This window comes from Petromyzon marinus, unplaced genomic scaffold (assembly GCF_048934315.1).
Source record: "Petromyzon marinus isolate PM22_M1 ecotype Great Lakes invasive population unplaced genomic scaffold, UKy_Petmar_22M1.pri1.0 PM_Scaffold_18, whole genome shotgun sequence".
NCBI classification, from domain to species: domain Eukaryota; kingdom Metazoa; phylum Chordata; class Hyperoartia; order Petromyzontiformes; family Petromyzontidae; genus Petromyzon; species Petromyzon marinus.
In genome coordinates this window covers 119,356-133,097 of record NW_027423146.1, presented here as the reverse complement: position 1 = coordinate 133,097, position 13,742 = coordinate 119,356, and the positions used below count along the sequence as shown (strand labels likewise).

Below are 13,742 nucleotides of genomic sequence, written 5' to 3'. Positions count from 1 at the left end.
AGTTGCGAATTGTTTCATAATTAACTGTAACCTTCTTTGCATGCCGTTTAAATTTGAACCTATTTTTTACATCAATAATCAGTGGCATGAAACGAGAATATAATAAATATTCGCAATAATATTAATTCTACCGTCAATAATCCAAACATCACAATATCCACGACATTGGAATTCGATTTTTTTAAAATAAAATATGCCAAAAAATAACCCGTACCCATGACCCAAGCCGAAACCTACAACCCCTCACTCTTATGTACTGAGAGAGGCCTCCACTTCTTTGAAACCCTCAGCAACAGACCTCATAAATATCCATGAAATCATATTCTTTGGGTCTTTCGGTAGTCACGTAGATAAGTTGAAAGAAAATAATTTTTAAAAATAACAAAAAAACTACGACGTTTTGATCGTCATCAGGAGAAAAGAGGAAAGCTGCTGAGGCAAAACAGTCTGCGACAATTCTGTAAGCAGCCAGGCACTTAAACGAAGGGCAGACCCCTTCCCAATGTTGAATGGAATGCAACTCGTATTATTTCTGGCACAATTATTCCAGAAATCAGAAAACGATGACTGTGGACATTTAATTCATATTCTAGATGCGAGTGGGGACCGGTGGCGCAGCGGTGAGCGCAGTGTGAGAATGTGGAGATTGGTGGCGTAGTGGTTTGCACATTGTGTGAGGGGGGAGTGGTGGCACCGCGGTTAGCACACCGAGTGAGTGGGGAGCGGTGGGCACGGTGGTTAGCTATAAATGCTCCGATACGTGTGGCATTGCCTTTGTACTCTTCGCCTTTTGGCGATCTCTGGTGTAGGCCAATCAGTTTCAAAGACAATTCAAATATTATCAGAGCATGTTTGTTTGCATATTCACCACAAGTACCGTGTGTGGTTAATGCAGACTTGATTCATTGCAACAGGTTTCTAATTGGTTGTTTGAACATTTTAACACCACTTCCTGTTTTACTGCCAGAAAGGGTAAAACCTTTTGTTATTTTTCACACTGATTCTGGAAAAAGGTCCCATGATACAGCTTGTTTGGCTGGATGGGGCTAAATGGATGTGTCATAGGCTAGAAGAGAGATGGAATGATGTGGTACAGAAGGATGTGGATGGAGCTAATTGGACTTTGATGACTTGTACCAACAGTGTCAAAATCGGCCTCTGTGGAGGAGGTTTTCATATAAAGTCTTATAACTGTTTTCACAAGATCCCTAATCTCAAGCAAAAAGCCACCAGACACGAACATGTGACACATTTCAATGTTTATTTACCCGATTGCTACTAAGCATGCATCAATTTCCAATTGCAGTCGACAGACACATTATGGTTTGATGTGGAAAATAGACTGTTGCAGAGTGTGAATACAATGTTCAAATATATATATTTTTGAGAGCAGCTTACAGTCTTTTACATGATGAAGGATCATTGCCATTTATCATCCCGACCAGTAAACCATCTTAACCAATCAAATATGCTATGATTTTTGGAATACCATGAAACACTATTAAAGTGTTCATTTTTGTACATATTTTCATGAAATGTTTCCAATAGATGTTTATATAGTTTTCTTACACGCGTCATGTAGTTCACTATAATAATGGTTTTGATATCACGCCATTTACACAGGAGCGTCTCAGATAAGGGGCGTCTCAGATAAGTGCCATGCAGCACATTTCATGAGGTTATCTAAATTAATTTTTTTGCAGGCTCCTTGTGCAAACCAGTCTTGTTTTCACGTCGTTAGTAAAGCAAAACTCACAAACTCATGGACTGTGTTGACCGGGGGAGGTGAAGATAATCACCAATAACCTTGCCATGGACATACTCTAAGACAACCTCTGTAAAGGACGTTCTCCCTGTGGAACTCATCATCCCTTCTGGATGCCCCGATCATTGCAGTGGTCCCCTAGAAGGCCAATAGACCCCCTCTGAGTACCCCGACTGCTCAACATCCATGGCAATTAATGTATGGGAGATGCGAGTTGATGACCCAGGTCAAAATAAAACAAGAATATAAATGTATCATACGTAGTTTGGACAACAATCACTTTGCTATCATGTATAATCAGGTTGGGCCAAATATTTAGACAGTGCATTCATTGTCCATTGTGTCAGTTTTGAAAGAATTAAGCAACATTGAAAAATAGCAAGCTCTGTCTTCATCTTCTGCCAATGCCAACATCATGCTCATGTTTGCTTTGCCAGGCCCGTTGACATGTGTGGCAAACCCAAAAGTTAAAAACGCTATTGACAACGCATGTAAAAAAAAGACTTTTCTGATTTGACCCAAAATCCGTGTTCACTTGGAAATCATTTTTGCATTATGGTGCAGTTAAAATATAGTATTCAGCTCATTAAATTAACCTTTAAACATTAACTTTAAATCAGTTTTTGAAAAATATATTTATTGCCTTAATTAATTATTTTGATGTATAGTTCCCATAATATTTATATCCCTGGTCTATAGTATTCTGCTTGTGCAGAAATGTGTAAGAGACTACTGCATGTTCTGGTGAATCCAGTCCATGAACTTGGCGACGGTGCGCTAGACACCTGGCTGGTAAGCCCGTGCACAGCCAACGCCCCAGCTGGCGATTCCAGAAAGGAACCAGCGGCCGTTTGAGTCCTGGCAAACAAAGGGCCCCCCAGAGTATCCCTGCAACAGACACACACGACACCAATGTTAGAAGTTTACTGACTGACAAGGAGGCATGATGGAGCGCTGATTACAATGACCCAGTATAGGAAATGGCATGTCATGATACCAAAGAAGGCATATCAGAAGGTCCAATAAGTAGGTTTAAATGTTCAGTGCAAAGAGCAGTAGAACTGAGAGGCAGGCTTGAAATGTTGTGGGACTGGGATCCTGAATGAGGACTTTGTTGTGGAAGGCCCATTCAGGACATGGCATTAAAACTCCGCTCTCCTCTTACTTAAAAACAAACAAATGTCACAAAGGGTGATTAATGCACTCAGCAGTGACTTATCTGTGTGCTCCAGTTTCCTTCCACATATATACACTCACTAATTGGCTGGCAACATCTGGACATATATAGAAATGCAGGGCAATTGTTGGCGCAGGCTCACCTCCCTTGCAATATTCCAGCTTGGTCTTTGGCTCCTCAGCAATTCTGAGATGCAATTATCATGAACGACGCTATATAAAATGAATCGCTATATATACTTTTAAATAGCTTAGCAAATGTGCTAAATTATCAGTGACAATTTGCTTCATTCGGAAAAGCCACATAGATCAGAAGGCTGGGAATGCGTTCACGTCGTGCTGAACAGAGAGCTGTGCGAGTGACTCGAAGCGTGGCTGCCCCTGTGGCGCCCCAGCTGATGCCCGCATCGCTCGTGCCACTCTCCTGGACCACCGAGTCGTGGAACTACCCGCGGGACCCTGAGTCGATGCGACTCGTGTCATTGAGGGAGTGGCCGCAGGGCAAGTGAATGTCGGGTGCCCACAACTTGATCGGCATTATTTTCTATTGGCAAGCTTTAGGCAACCCTGTGATGAATTTGTATGTTTGTCTATAGGATACATTCATCATAGTAACAGGACTTTTCTTACCAAAATTTGTTCTTAATTATCATGGGAACTCAACACGTTCGTAAATAACAATGACCTTAAAATTAAATAAAAATGGAAAAATGTAGACTTTTGGGCAATGGCCCTTTTTCATTGTAAAAATGGGAGACGGACCATTGCCCGAAACGTTGCATATAATGTTGTGTCTATTGAGGCCACAACATTACTGACTAATGTGTTGAGCTTTTTAGTTAATTGTTCTTGGGTACCACTGCCAACGCAGCAACAGCATTGCCAAATAATAATGTATCATCGGGTTAACTTATTAGTACTCCATACTGCTCAGTCTGGGTCAGCGAAGCATTGAACCAGTTCAGATTTTGCTTTCCACTGATACTAGCCATGACTGGTTATCAAACTCATGTGGCTGGCTTCCACAGCAGAGCACGCTGAACAACACTGCCATTGCCGTGAATATTACATGTTTATATTGTTATTATAACATACGATACTTGTTTCCTACCACGTGTGTTGATCTCGATTTAAAGCTTTCGTGACTGCAGGGATTAATCTTCTTGGTTTTTTCGGTAAAGTCACGTAAAAGGGAAATAATAAAATAATAATAAAACATAATAAAATAAAATTATCACGACGTTTTGGCCACAACACAAGCAGCCGTCCTCAGGGGAAGAAACAGAGCTGTCGGAAAGACAGCGCTCCAATGAACACTGCTAAGCTTGGCAGCGTATTTTAAGCTGGATGGGAGGAGCAGAGCGCCTTGACAAAGGAGTTTACATATCAACAGAATAATTTTGCATTGAAGTAGCTATGTTAATGTGAGAGATTAGCAGGATGTTAAAGTCAGAAATTAGCATGTAACTGGGAGATTAGCATAATGTTAATGTGACGAATTAGCATGTAACTGGTCACGGAAGTGGCTATGTTAAAGTCAGAGTTTACATATCAACAGAAGAATTTAGTATACATTGAGGGAAAAAAGTATTTGATCCCCTGCTGATTTTGTACGTTTGCCCACTGACAAAGAAATTATCAGTCTATAATTTTAATGGTAGGTTTTTTTGAACAGTGAGAGACAGAATAACAACAACAAAAATCCAGAAAAACGCATGTCAAAAATGTTATAAATTGATTTGCATTTTAAGAGGGAAATAAGTATTTGACCCCCTCTCAATCAGAAAGATTTCTGGCTCCCAGGTGTCTTTTATACAGGTAACAAGCTGAGATTAGGAGCACACTCTTAAAGGGAGTGCTCCTAATCTCAACTTGTTACCTGTATAAAAGACACCTGTCCACAGATGCAATCAATCAATCAGATTCCAAACTCTCCACCATGGCCAAGACCAAAGAGCTCTCCAAGGAAGTCAGGGACAAGATTGTAGACCTACACAAGGCTGGAATGGGCTACAATACCATTGCCAAGCAGCTTGGTGAGAAGGTGACAACAGTTGGTTTGATTATTCGCAAATGGAAGAAACACAAAAGAACTGTAAATCTCCCTCGGCCTGGGGCTCCATGCAAGATCTCACCTCGTGGAGTTGCAATGATCATGAGAACCGTGAGGAATCAGCCCAGAACTACACGGGAGGATCTTGTCAATGATCTCAAGGCAGCTGGGGCCACAGTCACCAAGAAAACAACTGGTAACACACTACGCCGTGAAGGACTGAAATCCTGCAAAGCCCGCAAGGTCCCCCTGCTCAAGAAAGCACATATACATGCCCGTCTGAAGTTTGCCAATGAACATCTGAATGATTCAACTCGCCGTGTTTGGAGGAGGAATGCTGCCTATGACCCCAAGAACACCATCCCCACCGTCAAACATGGAGGTGGAAACATAATGCTTTAGGGGTGTTTTTCTGCTAAGGGGACAGGACAACTTCACCGCATCAAAGGGACGATGGACAGAGCCATGTACCGTCAAATCTTGGGTGAGAACCTCCTTCTCTCAGCCAGGGCATTGAAAATGGGTCATGGATGGGTATTCCAGCATGACAATGACCCAAAACACACGGCCAAGGCAACAAAGGGGTGGCTCAAGAAGAAGCCCATTAAGGTCCTGGAGTGGCCTAGCCAGTCTCCAGACCTTAATCCCATAGAAAATCTCTGGAGGGAGCTGAAGGTTCGAGTTGCCAAAAGTCAGCCTCAAAACCTTAATGACTTGGAGAAGATCTGCAAAGTAGAGTGGGACAAAATCCCTCCTGAGATGTGTGCAAATCTGGTGGCCAACTACAAGAAACGTCTGACCTCTGTGATTGCCAACAAAGGTTTTGCCACCAAATACTAAGTCATGTTTTGCAGAGGGGTCAAATACTTTTTTCACTCATTAAAATGCAATCAATTTATAACATTTTTGACATGCGTTTTTCCGGATTTTGTTGTTGTTATTCTGTCTCTCACTGTTCACATAAACCTACCATTAAAATTATAGACTGATAATTTCTTTGTCAGTGGGCAAGCATACAAAATCAGCAGGGGATCAAATACTTTTTTGCCTCACTGTATATATAAATAAATAGTGCATATTTAGTGTATCATTGAGTGCATGTTTACGTGCTCTAACCCAAAAATCTCGATTATGGACTCAAAAAACCGCTGGGAGACTTCTCACTCAGACCCGTAGCAAGACGATATCTCCCCAATATTCAAATTGTTCAAATATCCCCCGAACCAGCCCAGGATAAATTTAAAGATCATACTCGGCATTCTGAAGGTCCTCCGTGGCCTGACAATGATCACGTTGCCATGTTTACGCTTCTTACAAATATTTTTGCCCTGTTGAATCGATCACCAAACCCAAGTGACGGTAATGTTACGGTAAAAAAAACTCAGTGGGTGACCTCTGGGCACAGCATGACCTTGCAAACAGACGACCAATCGAGTTAAATAAACATGGGAAACGCACCTCGATGAACAGGCTGACTTCCCTGTGTGTTCGGACAAACTCGCAGGCAAAACGAACATGTCCCGAATGCCCACGTCCTTCAGGAACTGCATCTGGAGGTGTTGGCACACCAATTGCATCACCTAACAAAAGAGGAAAACAGCAGGAACGACGTGAATACATCATCGCCATGCAGCAGTCTACGCCCGTCAATTTCTCACAGCGGTAGTAAGGTCCTTAGGTGTCTGGGAGCACAAGGCAGGTGCAGGTGGGTGAGTCATAATTTCCTTCCCTTACGCCAAAACTTATTTCAGGCTGTGCAAGAGATAATGACACAGGTGAATTGTCACAAAAGCCACTTAGAAATCTGCCATGCTGTTAATGGTTAGTAAACTGAACTCACAGACCAGAGGTCGCTAAATGGGTACACCACAGTTAGCTGATCGGCAAGTCGTGTGTGATGCAGCAAAGTGTGGCTTTCAGCCGGCTCTTCCAACACATCTGGTCAACGTGGAAAAGTAGAATATGGGACCTTCCTGGTGTGGACTAATCAGTTTCAAAGACAATGCATATATTATCAGAGCATGTTTCCATGTTCACCACAAGTACGTGTGGTTAATGCAGACAGGATTCCTTGAATAAGGATTCTGTTTGGTGTTTTAACATCTTGACACCTGTTGTATTGCCAGAAAGGGTAAACCCTATTGTTATATGGAAAAGTAGACCAAATACTCGTAAAGAGTTCGCTCTCATGAAGGTCTTTTCACCAGTGGTGGTGTGACCAAGCAATTGCAGAGCTGCACTTTTATATAAGTCAGGTCAGAGCCAGATACACATTGGAGGATAAACATCCCACAGTGGCTGGGCAATTGTTGTGCAATAATGTCAGGTCAAACTTACTTAGAATATTTACAGGTGCATTTTATTCATGCCGTATATATTAATGCACACATTGTGTAGTAGTATTATTAAACTCACCTTTAATGACGATGACCATAAACATGATTAAGAGTAACTATTAATGAATGTGCGACTGTACGATGTGGACGTAGCAGAGGGGCCCCCCACGGTGGGCGGTGACGCAACGCGCGCAGTGGCCCGCGTCACGTGGTTGACACCTCACGTGCACAGAGCGAGGCAGGCAGAGCCAGAGGGGGGGGGCATTGCCTAGGCGACGCTGGCGTCCTCGCGGTCTACTCCACGGTAAAGCTGCGTGTCACTTGGTGACCCCCCCACCGCCTCTTACTGGACACCTGTGAGTGAGAGCTTGATAGCGCTTCGGATTTCTCCAGGGTCAAAACAGATTTTGATTCCGAGTACAGTGTGCACAGCACCTGTACGACGGGTCCTCGTTTAACGCAGTAGATGCGTTCCTGAAAAGTGCAGCGCTAAGCGAAAATATTTCCCCCGTAATGAATGTCCACGCGCAGTCAGAATTGGGTTACAAATAACTTGGGGGGACGCCGCCGCGTTACCGTCTCATCTCGCTCAACCGCGCAGCTCAAGAAAGTCGCCTTATGGCGGTGCGCGTTCCCTAAATGAAGGCAACCGCGTTATAGCGTGAACATGCGGGACAGACCCAGTTGTCGTGTGCGGGTCAACTCCATGAGATAAACTTGCTGCCGACTTCATGCGTTGTATACGCCCAGTGCTCAGCCAATTGTTGTGAGCGTCGCTCCTCTGCCCTCTGTTGTTAATGGAGGGAGACTGCACCCAACTGCCAAGTATCATCCTTCGTGAGCCTCTTCAAAACGCTGATCTTGACACCGCTGGAAGCAGCCATTGGCCTTGACCTCACCCCACAACAGTGCAAGTTTAACCGCTCAACATTAAAACACAACGATGGGTCACTTGCACCAATCGCACAGCATCACAGCGTTGACTCTCAGCTGTTGCTTGTGTAGAGGGGGTCAGATTGTCCAGACATTCGGTTGATACTAATAGGGTTTATTTGCCAGTATTGCAGATTATTTGAATTCCATTTGTTTGGGCGTCAGGGTGGTGCAGTGGTCACGCCCGTGCATGGCATCTTCTGAAGGAGTGCCTGGCTTCGCTTTCCTAATTCTGGTCCCTTTCTCTGCAAGGGTTTACTCCCATAGCAAAACAACAACAAAAACATACACTGTAACTGGTACTAGTCAAACATCTGGGATTGTTTTTGTTATGCTGCCTTGCCCAAAATGGCATTTGGTGATAAAAAAATTTGGCAGGAATTGATGCACTAATGCAATTTGAACTCTTATATATTTTTATTTCATGACTTGCTTAGCGTTCATATTCTTGGTTCTTTCCGTAAAGTCACGTAAATAGAAAACAAGAAATAAAATTCAAATTAAATAAAAAAAATCAATAAAAAAACAAATAAAAAATAAATTGAAAATAATAAAAGCAAAAAACCCAGGACGTTTCAATCGCAACACAAGCGGTCTTTATTTTATTGTTTTTGTTTGGTGTTTACGTGACTTTACCGAAAGAACCAAGAATATGAATTCCTGCAGTCACGAAAGTTAAGTCAAAATTTGCTTCGCGTTCCTTTACTTTGCCCTCCTATCTGTTTGTATTGTTGTTTGTTGTTGTAACTTTCTGACTCGCCCCGACTGGACATCTGTGAAAAAGAGCTTAATAGCTCATCAGATTCGTCCAGCCTAATTAAAGATTCTGATTCGGACATTAACTGACCCAGTTTTCGCGTGGAGATCACGGCCAGGATGTGGAACAAAGGGACCCCCGGTCACACTCACGTGGAATGCCTAGGGCATTGCACAGCATTTAAATGGACTAGTTTTGTGAGATTGAGTGGTGGCTTAGGGAAGGCCTTTATTCAACAATGTATATCATGGCCGATAAGAATTTGTATAGTCATACACCATAGCCCACGATTTCCTGCACCGTTCATTCACTTGAGGAGACTGCGCATGGTGGAGATGGATGACCCTCGGTATCCTGTCCCAAAGTGATTCCAGTGGTTCAGGTAGTGGAAGAGTTGCTAGAGCTTCTGGTTCTTGCCGAAGCCTTGTGACTTTGGGATGAGAGCGTGGTAGGATGAGTGAAGCGTAGAGCTAAAGCTCCTGGAACATCCTGTACCCAAACAACACCAAACATTCAAAATCTTACAATGCTGCTGTTCCAGCACGAACAACATAACAATGAACAACATATTCTTAGTTTTTTCGGTAAAGTCACGTTGAAGAGAAACAACAAAATAATAAAATATATATAAAACAATAAAAAATTATCACGACGTTTCGACCATAACTCAAACGGTCGTCTTCAGAACAAAATTCTACTCACCTGGTATCGACAATCAAGGGTATTTCCCTGTCCCCAGACGACCTGCTTGTCAGTTTTGATGTAGTTTCCTTATTCACCAAGGTTCCTGTACCTGACACCATTGCAATCATTGAAGACTTAGTTCATCAAGGACTAAACACTGAGGTACCCCCCCTGGTGAGACATTGTTTAACCAATACATACTGCACTTGGAATGGAACTTTCTACAAACAAACTGAGGGCACCCCAATGGGCTCCCCCCTTTCTCCAGTTATAGCTAACATTTTCATGGAGAAATTTGAGACTGACGCCATCCAGACTGCCACTCTGCGCCCAACCTTATGGAAGAGGTACGTGGATGACACTTTTGTCATCTGGCCACATGGCCGGCCTGCTCTAGACCAATTCTTCGACCACATCAATTCCATACACCCAGCCATCAGATTTACCATGGAAGTCGAAATAGATGGCAAGATACCTTTTTTGGATGTCCTAATTAAACCTGATGGTTCAATGAGCCACTCTGTCTACAGGAAAGCTACCCATACGGATGCTTATCTGAAACCGGATTCCCACCACCATCCATCACAGAAGAATTCTCTCATCAAGACTCTGTATCATAGAGCCCAATGCATATCCGACCAGGAACACACAAGCAGTGAACTCAAGCACGTACACCAAGCTCTTAGGGCTAATGGTTACTCCGACTATACAATCCGCAAAGCTATCACTCAAACCATGAAGAAGAACCCTCTTGAGGAGCCTTTCAAAACCATCACTTTACCCTACATTGCTGGGATCACAAAAAAAGATCTCCAAAATCTTGAATAAACACAAGATCCAGGTCCATTTCAACACATTACATAAAATCCGTGATCTGGTTCCGTCTGTAAAAGATGTGATTCCGGACATACAATACCCTGGTGTCTACAAACTAAGTTGCCTCTGTGGTAGTAGTTACATTGGAGAAACCAAACGCCATGTCTCGGACCGCATTCGTGAACACAAAGCAGACCTTAAACACGGTAGGACCAACACCTCGGCCGTGGCAGATCATTGTTATAATTCAGTAGGCTCACATGACATTGACTTTTCCAAGACAGAGGTTCTTTGTAAGCCATCTGGCTTCCATGAGAGATTCGTTCATGAGGCTATCCACATATACAAGCACAGAGACAATTTCAACCGAGAAGATGGATTCTATCTTAGCAATAATTGGAAAGATTTGATAAACCATTTCAGGTCTTAATTGATTGTTCACGCTTACAGTGGCTTTCAGACAGCATACATTATACAAAATTTCGTCTCCCCCCTCCACTTTTCAGAATATAGATGGACTAGTCCTGGGTAAACTGCCAAATCGTTGCGCGTGGCGCTAACGGTTTTTATAAATAAATAAATGCGCCGTTTAAAAATTAATTTATGCGAACCAACACACCTGAAGACGACCGTTTGAGTTATGGTCGAAACGTCGTGAGAATTTTTAGTTGTTATATATATTTTATTATTTTGTTGTTTCTCTTCAACGTGACTTTACCGAAAAAACTAAGAATATGAATTACTGCAGTCACGAAAGCTTTAAAATCAAAATGAACATTTTCACAAATTCAACGTAATGCAGGTAATTGAGTGGCTCGAGGTTAATTTCAATGTCAGAGCACCGAGCCAATGCCATTGAGGTCCTCCGTTCAAAATTCAGTGAGCCATCTATCAACAAACGTTCCTGCGAATTGAGGGCAGGAATGCTGTGGTCTCAACTTGGTCACCAATGGCTGCTCAGTAAGCATAATGTCAAATGTGTTTTTGTTCACTGAAGCATATCCCAGCTCTGAGGGTTTGAATTCCATTTGACGTGTAATGAATTATCTTCAGCTTGGATTCCTGGTAAAGCACATCAGTGGCAACTTGTCTCTGAACCAGGGGTTCCTTGTTCGATAAACTGAGTTTCTGGAACATTCAAGCATCCTCAAGCGCCGTGGATAAATAAGAGTTTTATCGTTCCACTATTGTTTTGTGCACCGTATCAGCTTTAACAGGATTTGCCCAAAAAGCCTTAGCAAGGAAGGATGAGTCTTTGTAAGTTAGCAAATATAGAGAATGGAGACCTCAGCATGTAGAGATCTCAACCACAACTCTACCTGGTCTCTGTTATTTATTTAATGAGCCAGCCCTTGCCACAGAGGTTATACGAATGAACCTTGCATGCCACAGACAGGGCAGTGAACGGCAGTTGCTGCTATTGTTTTGGTTGTTTGTAGCTTTTTTTACCCAGCGATGGCAAGCTCGTACTCCGAGTGCCTATAGAAGGAGGCTGGGTCAAAGATCACGGGCCCTTCATGAATCTCTGCAGCGTTCCCAGTCCATAGGTCACCGTGGAGCAGTGCCGGAACCACCTCTACATCCCGGAAAAAAATCCCCCAACCGAAGCTGCACACCACGCAAAAAACAACACCACTTTATTCATGATAACGTTGTTTTCGAGTTAGATCGCATAAATTTACATGCGTCGTACACCCACCTCCAATTGCCATTAGGCAATTGCCAGAGGCCAGAACGCTTCTGGCAATTGCTTGATGATGCTGGGTGTAATCACCAGCGAAAGGTCGTACTCGTTTGAAAATGTTCTGCGTTTCCTCTCTAACACACCAGAGTGCCGAAGCAATAACATAAATGGCACGTTCTGTTCATGTCAGAAACATTACTAATGGGCTGTGTTGGGTGGATGTGGGTGTACGACGCATTTACACTGACACGATCTAAGCCAAAAAAAACTTTATCATGAATAATATTGGTCGCGAAAGCCTGCGTGTGAAACACCACTTTACCTTTAAAGTCACCTCGAAAACCCACTGCGATCAAATGGGTTTCCCATATGGCTGTGCACATGATGAGCTACACTGCTACATGTATTAACTCTTTCCTGCTCCGAGATGACTGCAAGTTGCGGGGTGCATCCCGTTCACCGCTGAATCTCGTGTACGTCATCGGAACGTAATAGGAAGTAAATATTAAAAAACTTTATTAGTACCGAGGATCCCACAAGGCCGTGCGGGAAGGTGTGTAGCACAGTTTGGTACCAGCTATAACAGAGTGCTGTCCTGTCGCTACGGTGCTCTGTGGCGAGTACAATGTCTTTAAAAACAACGGCGCTATTCCTCTCTAAATAAAATTACCGCTGAACCGCTTGCGCGTCCCGAGATTCGGTGAACGAGACCCATCCTGAAATGAGCAGTCGTCTCGGAACAGGAAAGGGTTAAGGGCGAGAGTGAAACAGCTTACGAACCTGAAGCCGAGACCAGAGCTCGCGGGTTTCCCGTTCACCGTAGTCCTTCTCTATCATGTCCAGCTGAAGCTGCAGTCGCTGCCGTGAGAAGAACGTCACCCAGTCCTCCTGCCACTCATTCAGCTGGTGGCATAAATATAGTGTTTATTACGGACATTTAGAAACATAAGCAAATAATACCTACTTTATTTGGCCAATCCTTGACCTAAAACAGGGATATTCACTCATTTTCGGAGGGGGGCCACTTTCGCGAATAAGACATTATCAGTGAAAGAGCCACCTCACATTTAAAACCATTGGGGGGTTTGACAGCATGATGGGGTGTTTTCACTTGTGTGTATTGTCGGGGACTGCACGTCAGGGGTCGCAGTAAAAAGGACACCAGGGACTGCCACCGGCCCGCGGGCCTTGCAATGAAGAACACGGACTTAAGATGTCACCCAGCAACGTTGAAATTTACGTACAAATGGCTGGGTAATTCTTAAGACATAATTCGACACTCATGTTATGTACCGATTATCATGCTGTAGTCTTTGAACATCTCATTTCAGCCACCAATTGATATCCTCATAAAAAATACAACAGCATTGATCCTAATGATAGGTTCTGCACTTAATTCCCACACCTCCGTTTAGCACGGTTGGCTATGTACGGTGGAAAGGAAGTTCAACATACATTCATACAAGTCTGTCAAACCTGGCTGAGTGTAATTGGTAATTAGCGAAAACATAACTGATTATGTGAACACTGGTTATGCA

The 13,742-nt window shown here is 43.2% G+C and overlaps 1 long non-coding RNA gene across 2 annotated transcripts; it reads right to left on the bottom strand.

Moving 5' to 3' along the window:
- Positions 1 to 1,244: 1,244 nt before the first annotated feature.
- LOC142922831 (uncharacterized) lies at positions 1,245 to 13,115 on the bottom strand. 2 transcript variants are annotated; one of them, XR_012940376.1, is made up of 5 exons: positions 12,985 to 13,115; positions 11,970 to 12,128; positions 9,723 to 9,813; positions 6,453 to 9,509; positions 1,245 to 2,653 (listed from the first exon to the last, which is right to left on the bottom strand). It is a non-coding gene; the product is annotated as an uncharacterized LOC142922831 (long non-coding RNA). The 2 variants fall into 2 exon arrangements; XR_012940375.1 differs by lacking the exon at positions 9,723 to 9,813.
- Between the last annotated feature and the right edge of the window lie 627 nt (positions 13,116 to 13,742).